Genomic DNA, 8,599 nt, shown 5'->3' on the forward strand with positions numbered 1-8,599 from the left:
TACGCAGTTGAAGTGTTAACTCGAATTTATAAAACACCCTGTATAAATATACAAGTTATTATTTAATTTGTAAAAAAAATATGAAAGAATTTTTCTCTAAATCAACATAGAAAGTCGACAAAAAGTAAAAAAAAAAATACCGTTTGGCTATGTTCCAGGATCGGTCTGAACAATAAAAGATAACACCCTGTATAGACATACAAGAGTTATTCTTTAATTTGTAAAAAAGAATATTAAAGAATTTTTCTTTAAAACAACATAGAAAGTCGCCAAAAAGTAAAAAAATATATTTCGAGGCCTCTCAGCTGAGACAGACTGTATATTAATGAATTTATTAACGAGTATTTCCTACTTTCGCTTTCGCAGCAGCCGAAGGTATAGCGGAAAGATAAATGAACCAGAGAACACGAACCCCTCTGGTAACTTCTGATCAATTATAAACCAGCTAGGAGATAAAAACAGGGGGTATAATGGCCTTTAACGGCTAGAACCAGGGCGAAGGGAACGATATTAACTTTGATTTGACGAGATGTGTAATGAAAAATATCATAAAGGCATTCTCGGGGAAAGACGGTCGATATTGTCTGGCCTTTTGGAGCGTAAGTGGCAGATTGAGCATTATTTGATAAAAACGTTTAATAAAACGTCTGGATGCGAGACATTGGAAAGTTGAGTGTGTTTTGGGGAAAAATTTACGTTTGGAGGACCTTTTAGGTTATTAAATCCGACAGAGCTTGAAAATGTTCACGGGGAGGTTAGAAACGAGATCTTATTAGTTTGTTTTTCTATTCATGTTTTTCAATTAGGGCTTTAGTTTGCCATGAAGAAGATTGTATACCATTTTTTCAAAAACCTTAAAAACTTAAAAATGATGGTTAACCAAACACAGAAACTAATAACATATTTCTAAAAAATATATGACTATACCATCAGGACTAGCCAGGCCAGGTACCTATCTATCCCAGGTCAATGAGTTATAACGTACCAAGATCGACGTTTGAACACATGTTATGATGGGCCTGCAGAGAGGTAAGCTGTAAGCCGGGAGCAATGTGCTGGTAAAAATTTGTGAGTTGAGTGAAGTTTCTAAGTTTTGAATTTTAAAAAATTTTGTTTATTGAATTAACAATAAATAACTTGATTTACGATCTGTAAAGGGTTTTATGCAATGTAGACACAAAATTTGGACGTATTGCATGTAGTCGGTAGGTATCTGTCCCAAGTTGCAAGGTCAAACGCCTCCTATGATGAACCCATAAAAATTCGGCAGCGGTATCCGCCTTAAATTTGAACATTTGGCCTTTAGATTTTGCCCATCTTTGAAATAATCACGCTGCTCAGTCTGAATTTTGATGAATTTTGGAAGATTTTTGTTTCAGCCTGTGTCAGTATCGTCTATCGTAGAAAAATAGTTGAAAATTTTGTTTCTCGCTCCGAGTCTTCTGCTTCATGTGGAGGCTCGCCGAACATAAGTTTTTACTTTTGCTGAGGTTGGTACCACGTAGATGGGTTGGGGACGGTTTCGTAGCCCAGATTGGAAAGTTTAGCGAAATAGTGCTTTGTGAGGCATACAAGAACTTTTCACTCTTACGAAATGCCAAATTTTTTTGGAATTGCCAGTCAAACTATTCTCTATTGATTGTATATAACTCTGAATATATAAGTTGCTTATATCTTTGTCTAAGTACTTACAAAATCTAACAAAGTAATATTTAACATTCGATTTTTCAAATAAACGCGTACTATCAATTACCGAGATGGAAAACGGGATACAGCAGGATGCGGAAGTGCCCCAGCTGCACCGCGTAGCGCTCATTTACCTCCACACCCGCTCCAGGGGGTGGTCCGGGGTGCCGAGGCAGGTGAACGACCGCCGTCGACCCAGACCGACGTCGGCGGCGGCGGCAGGCATCGATCTCCGCTGCACCCGGCTTGCGCATTGCGGCCCCCGTTGCCGCCCCTCACCCGGGGGTCCGCTTCTTCATTCTAATTCTCTCTAATTCGGACGGGAACAGGGTAAAAGTAAGTGCTGCGGTCGCTGACACCAGCTCCAGGAGTTTGGGACGATCCGAAAGAGGGATTCGAAAAATTCTTGTCATCATGTCAAATGGGACCACAAATCTGTAGTTATCGAGAACCAGAGTGCTGAAATTAAAAAAAAAACACTTTTTCTAAGACATTTGATGCAAAATCAACAGCCTGTATCTCGAAAACTATCGAGTTGAGAACTCATGTTTATATTTGATTTAAAATCTATTGAAACAATTGCCCCTTAGAGTAGGCGTGCCTAATTAACACCCTGTGTACCAAATAAGTACTTTATTCGATTAATTAACACTGTGTATAAATAAGTACTTTATTCGATTAATTGTATTAAAATAAATTAAATTTGTGTTCTACTAAAACGATACTAAAATACATTATGAACTTATCGAACGTTTTTCTCAGGGTACCCGGTAATTCAGATTTTGTATTGAAAAAGGTTATAATACAAAATATTTCGCCTGATACTTTTATTCTCGTGTTCCGGAAGCCTTCCTCGAGGATTTCAATTTAATAAAGCGGGCGTCGGGTGGCGGAGAACGCGGAAAAACGCTGTAGCCCGATCGTTAATTTAAAATTTAAATAAAGGGAAGGCGATAACTGTGCCGAAAAAAAAAGGTGTGAAGGCAGATCCCGAGGCCGATTCCATACAAAAGTAAACTGTGAGCGTTCTTATCGCGCCCCTGGAAGCGCATTAAAGGGACGGCCCGACGATATATTACGTCAAACTGGAAAATCCATAAAACGCAGGAATCGGCAGGGCAGTGGCCTCCCGAGGACGCCGTATTATGTATGGGCCATATAAGCGACTTTTATGGCCGTACTCCGGATACTTTGTTTATATTTTGTATGCAGTATTTCAAACCGCCCTGAATCAATTCATATACACTTTTTTTAGAAAAAAAATTGTTGTGTTAGAATTAATTTTTACTATACTTTCGAATTTTCAAAATAGGTTCGCAACGACAACGAAAAATGTCTCTATTGCCTCGAGCTACCCAAGAGTTTGCGACACAGCAAAGAACTGTAGAAGAAAATACAAATAATCGCTATACTTTCGAATTTTCAAGTCGTGCTCTAGTGGCTTCAGATAATTGAATTCGAATCCACTAAGCGAGGCACCAAGCAGCCAATCTCGCGGATTTTGCAGAATGGGCGTTCAAACGTCAACTCGGAGGGGGTACTGTTAATTATCCAGGACTAATAGCTCCATAGCTCATGCTCCGTCCTATACAGAACATTTCCATACCTTATATGTGTATTTTATAGCGAACAATTACCGATTTATTGATTTTAAAAGAGTTTTCTGTGTTTTTATGAGCTCTCTACTAATCTTTACTAGATAAAACCTAGATGAATCAGTTTCATATTCATTATTATATTATTAGAGTCAAGTAGCAGCGACTGTCATGAGTGTTGAGGTTTTAAAATGTCTTTTCCGGATGGCAAAAGTCAATGACCTGATGTCAGGCGTCAATTATATTTTGAAGTGGATACATTGCTTAAAAGAATGTTTAATACTTTATCATCTTGAAACAGAAGATCCTAAACAAACAATGACGAAAGTGTTATTATTTTCTTCCAAGGAATCTGCTTTTTTATAACACCCTCGTTTCACACATCGAGACTGCAATTTGAGCTCGACACGCATTTAACTAACCAAATCAGCACTTCAGGAGACTATTTGAACAAGCGGCTGGTTGTAACAAATTTCCTTTTGGACTTATTAAATTAACAGCACGCGTTAGAGGTTCCATCGCGATTCCACATTCAGACAGCTGTGTTATTATTCCACATGGAAACACCTAGCCTGAAAAAGCCCAGGATTAATTTGCGCTGATTAATTAATTCGTGCTTTTTGCCGGGCGCGCGGCTTTTGTTTTTTCGTGAGCGGGCTCACTAAAATATTCATCGGGCCGTCGGCTGTTCGTACCTTCACGTTAATTGGGGACTGAGAACATTAATTAATAGGGATTACTATCGAATTAGGTACAAAAACGTGGGCGGAGATTGGCCTACGTGCGAAAAACCAAAGGGCAGACGCGACGCCTCGGGCTTCGATGCGATCTAGAGAGGAATAACGAGGGGTCCTTGTTGGTTTTCCTCAAGGATATTCAGAAGTTTATTAAATAGTTAATTCTAGGTCGTGAAGTATGTCTTTTGTATTCAAGTCTTTTGGCATCAGTGTTAAATTCATGGTGTCTGGGTAGTTAGTTATGTCTACAATATTTTTTCATGATGTTCCGTATATCCCTACACTGAAACAAATCATCCATCACCGTTTTGCTGAAACGTGTTTGCTATCACAACAAAAAATCTTGTCCTTATTGTACAGCTCACTTGGAATTATATTTTATTCAATTTTGTGTGGGTAAATAAATGTAATTCTTGAAATTTATTCAATTGTGGGCAGTGAGCTCTTATTTGTAGGAAATTAACTCGCATATTGTTAGTGTAATTGAGACCTAACTTAAAATTTTCTCGAATATACCGAAATTTGCTTCAGTGCTCGTACGTGTGTATTAACCGATTGCTCTCACTGTCTTACAACTAAATTCCTCTTCTCCCCTAAAGTCCCAGTTTTGTCTCACTTAAGGGCTTTTAATTCTCTATACATCGANTGTTTGCTATCACAACAAAAAATCTTGTCCTTATTGTACAGCTCACTTGGAATTATGTTTTATTCAATTTTGTGTGGGTAAATAAATGTATTTCTGGAAATTTATTCAATTGTGGGCAGTGAGCTCTTATTTGTAGGAAATTAACTCGCATATTGTTAGTGTAATTGAGACCTAACTTAAAATTTTCTCGAATATACCGAAATTTGCTTCAGTGCTCGTACGTGTGTATTAACCGATTGCTCTCACTGTCTTACAACTAAACTCCTCTTCTCCCCCAAAGTCCCAGTTTTGTCTCAGTCGGCATATGGAAAAGCCTTAGTGCGTATGTTTTTACTGGTGTACAAATACCTAGTGCGTGCAGCAAATAATTTTCAGTTTCCTACTCCCATATATACAGGGTAGCCCATCGAAAACGTACCGCAAGGCATTACAGGGTAGTAAAGAACTTTTCTCGGCAAAATCCAAAAACAGGTCAAATTTGTTTCTGAGGAGGACAACTTTTGGCTTAAAAAGCATACCAAATTCTTCAACCCCCTATGTGGGGTTGCTATCCCCTAATTTTTTTCAAATGGGGGTCAAGTCAAGTCAAAATTAAATCGATTTTCGCATTTCTCGTCAAAAATATTGTTCGTATTTTCAAAGCTGCATATTTTCTAAAATAATGGATCGATTTTCAAAAAGTAAGAATCGATGTATAGAGAATTAAAAGCCCTTTCTAATGACCCCCCACTTGACCCCCATTCCCATTTAAAAAAAATTGCGGGATGGCACCCCCACTTAGGGGGTTGACGATTTTGCTATGCTTTTTGCGCCAAAAGTTGTCCCCCTCAGAAGCAAACTTTACCTGTTTTCGGATTTTGCCGAAAAGTTCATTACTACCCTGTAAATGCCTTGCGGTACGTTTTCGATGGGCTACACTGTATATAGCTGCTTCATTATTGTGCTTATTAAAATCGTTTCACTTTTACGCTAGAAGAATAAAAAATGCATACATATCCCATGAACAGTGCCGCAAGACCATTGGTAAAACCTGGGGAATGATACCAAGAGTAATTATGTGGCCATAGTGAGACATTTATCTAAAGGAGGTGGTTCCGACAACTACGCACTCTTTGAAGTGAACACCCACAGAGAGTTTAGAACATGGTGGGATCAAATAAACAGCTGTCAAGTTGCTAAGGAGTTCTTAGGATACCCCAGCAAAGACACAGCCAAAAAATATCTGGCTATGTCCAGAGTATGCCTTCGTCTGGTGATGGGAATTTAGACCGGACACTGCTGGCTAAGGAAACACATCTACAATATGAAGAAGTGTGAAATACCTATCTGTAGACGGTGTGAGCAGGAACACAAAACAGTTTTCTATGTACTCTGTGAGTGCACTGGTGTCTCTTCAATGAGAGAATCCATGTTAGCAGAACTATGGCTTTCTATGGCCTACAGCAGAGAGATCCCCCTGAGCAACGTGATCACCTTTTTCTCCTTGATAGGCTGGTTGACGGCTCAGGAGAGCTGATCTCTCGTTGGGAGAATGCATAAAGTGCTGATTATTCCAGAATCCAGATGCTATTCTTTCTAGAGCCGTACTTGAATACATCCTTTATTGCATCCGCTCGAAGGCTGGCTGCCACCATTTTCCAACAAATCGATAATTCGCATAATCAGTGACCTACTAGCATAGTAAGGGAACGGGACGGTTCCCCTTTTACTAATTATTAATCGGTATGGGATATTAGACCCGCTACGCGTGAATAATGAAAGGGGTGATGTTAGGTCTTGCCTACATAATTTCCTCGGCAGTTCAAACAGAAGTAATGAACACGTACGCCCTGGTTAATTGGGATTTCTGGCCGGATTGGAACCCGTTCCCTGCGAAAATTCTCGTGAAACAAGGACACTGAATTCAAAAGCTGTTGTACTATATTTATAACCTTTTGTCGCATGCATTTCTTTCTACTTTGAGGCTGGTAACTATTTTCACTGATCTTTCGATAATTTTTCTGGCAGTTCTTAATTTTCTTCAAGGTTTACGTCCTAGAACAGGGGTTGGTGGTACAAAAGTTGTTGAATTGTATCACACTATTACAGTTTTAATTTTTCACCGAATTTGTTTCTTTGTATTTGAGACTGGTAAGTGCTTTCGCTGATCTCTCGACACTTTTTTCGAGAGTTTTTAATTTTCTGCAAATTGTATGCCCTAAAACAAAGGTAATAAATAAGAAATTGTGATATTGTAGTTTTACTCTTTTGCCGAACGTATTTCTTTGTATATGGGCTTCTCAACAGTTTTCACTAATCTTTCGATAATTTTCATGGCAGTTCTTAATTTTATACTCTTAAACAAGGATGTGAATACAAAATTGTACTGTATCATATTATTGTAGTGCTGAATCTGTTTCTTGCTAGTACAGGCTGTTAATTATTTTCACTGATCTTTCGATATTTTTTCTATTAGTTCTTAGTTTCCTGTAAAGTTTATGCCTGAATATGAATGGCAAACATAAAAATGGTAATATTGCATTATACCATTTTAATTGTAATCTTTTTCCTAACGTGTTCCTTTGTGTCTGACTTTTTTTTAATTAATATTTTGATAATTTTTAGACAGTTTTTAATTTGCTGCTAGGTTTATGCCCTAACAGGAATGAGAAATAAAAAAAAATAGCGCATTGTAGTTTTAACCTTACCAAGCCTATTTTGACCGATCTTTCGATACATTTTATCTCGTTCCTTTGTCCCTGTGAATGCAAATTTGTACACAACTCTGGTCAAATTAGAAATTCACATTCAATGTACATCTTGGAGCTTTATGTAAATTTTTGTGATTCGGCTGGGGAGGTATTAACCAAATTGCACCCCTTTCTCGCCGGTTTATCAGAGACAATAGGACACCGGTTAATTCCTTTTACTCCTGATAATATTGCCAGTAAGCCGAGGCCGAGTTGGACCTAATCATTCTCTATTAGTGTTGTCCAACAGACTCTTGCCCGCTATCAGGATACGCCTAAATTGCCGATAAAACGGACCTGGGGGTATTAATGGACCAAACTCGAGTTTATCTCCGCAATACCGTCCGAAAAGTAGTCTTAGCACGATATTAACTGCTCTAAATACTTAAATTATTAATTTCATGGTAATTTTTTTAATATTGCTTTGGACAAATGTCAAAACGAAATACAGCCACGATCACTTAATTAAATTATTTCTGTATTTTATCATGTAATGACTCATAGACCAGTGTAGCTGTATTATCCAGTAAAGAACTAATTTATGGCGAATCATTCTACCAGCGGATACGGAAACGGTTTCGGAAAAACAGGGTTTAGTGAACTCCTTTGTCGTAGTCGTAACTGGGTCGAGGGTATCATTTTCTTGAAAGGTATATTAGAACACCCTTTAATTGGATGCGTTAAGTTGGAATTTCTGAATTGTAGATTTTGACGGCCCTGTGAAATTAACATTGCAAATCACAAAGGGGGGAATCACCGCTAAATGTTTCCTTAAATCGGCGTAGCGGAAAGGGTCATTAATTTTTGGATCGAACGATTGTCTTTATAAATTGATTGTACTTAAAAACTGAGCTTTAGTGATGTACCAAATTTCCTTTATTTAGCACAATTTTTACACAAAGCAGGAAAAAATAATAATGTCAGCAGCTTTGTCGATCTTTGACATAAAAGTAGCAAAATTATATTATTCGATCTAACTCTGTCGTCCAAGGTGATGTTCTTGGCAGCTTGAAGATACAAGAAAATGTAAAACCATGTATTTGCCTTATCTGAGGATGAAATAGGAGGAACTAGCATAGTCTAGCAACCATTAAATAAAAACCAAGAAGAGAGTCCATTAGCTAAACTAATGTGAAGAATGTAGAAAAAACTAAAACCCATGGAGTTCACCAGAAGTGTTAGTCACCATGGAAGATGGTTTAACCA

This window comes from Anoplophora glabripennis, unplaced genomic scaffold, assembly GCF_000390285.2.
Source record: "Anoplophora glabripennis isolate ALB-LARVAE unplaced genomic scaffold, Agla_2.0 scaffold637, whole genome shotgun sequence".
NCBI lineage: Eukaryota > Metazoa > Arthropoda > Insecta > Coleoptera > Cerambycidae > Anoplophora > Anoplophora glabripennis.